Here is a 428-nt window from a genome sequence, read left to right as displayed (position 1 = left end):
GAACTCCACAGAGGGCCACGACATCCAGGCCTACCTGCAAGATATCGAGTTTCATCTGGAAATGAGACCTCATGTGACTGACAGAGACAGGTTATACCTCCTTAGAGCCACGTCCAGTCCTGAGGTACGAAACTTCCTAAATCGACAGCACAGTCAAACAAAGTCCAACTACCAGCTACTTTGTGAGGTCCTGATTAAAGAGTTTACAGACCCTGAGTCTGAACATGGAATGTTAACTGCCTTGGAGATCAAACAAGGTCGACAAGAGGTTCCGCAAGCTTACTACAGCTGACTCCGACAAGCCTACTTTGGTGCACACAACGAACCTGACCTTGAAGAGGATGTGAACTTCAAAAGCCTCTTTCTAAGAAATCTGCACCCTGGAGTCAGCCACCATCTAGGCGTCATGGCCTGTCCGCGCTCCATGA

Source organism: Sinocyclocheilus anshuiensis, unplaced genomic scaffold, assembly GCF_001515605.1.
Source record: "Sinocyclocheilus anshuiensis isolate Anshui unplaced genomic scaffold, SAMN03320099.WGS_v1.1 scaffold1199, whole genome shotgun sequence".
NCBI lineage: Eukaryota > Metazoa > Chordata > Actinopteri > Cypriniformes > Cyprinidae > Sinocyclocheilus > Sinocyclocheilus anshuiensis.
The sequence above is the reverse complement of the archived record's forward strand: the minus strand, read 5'-3'. Positions refer to the sequence as shown.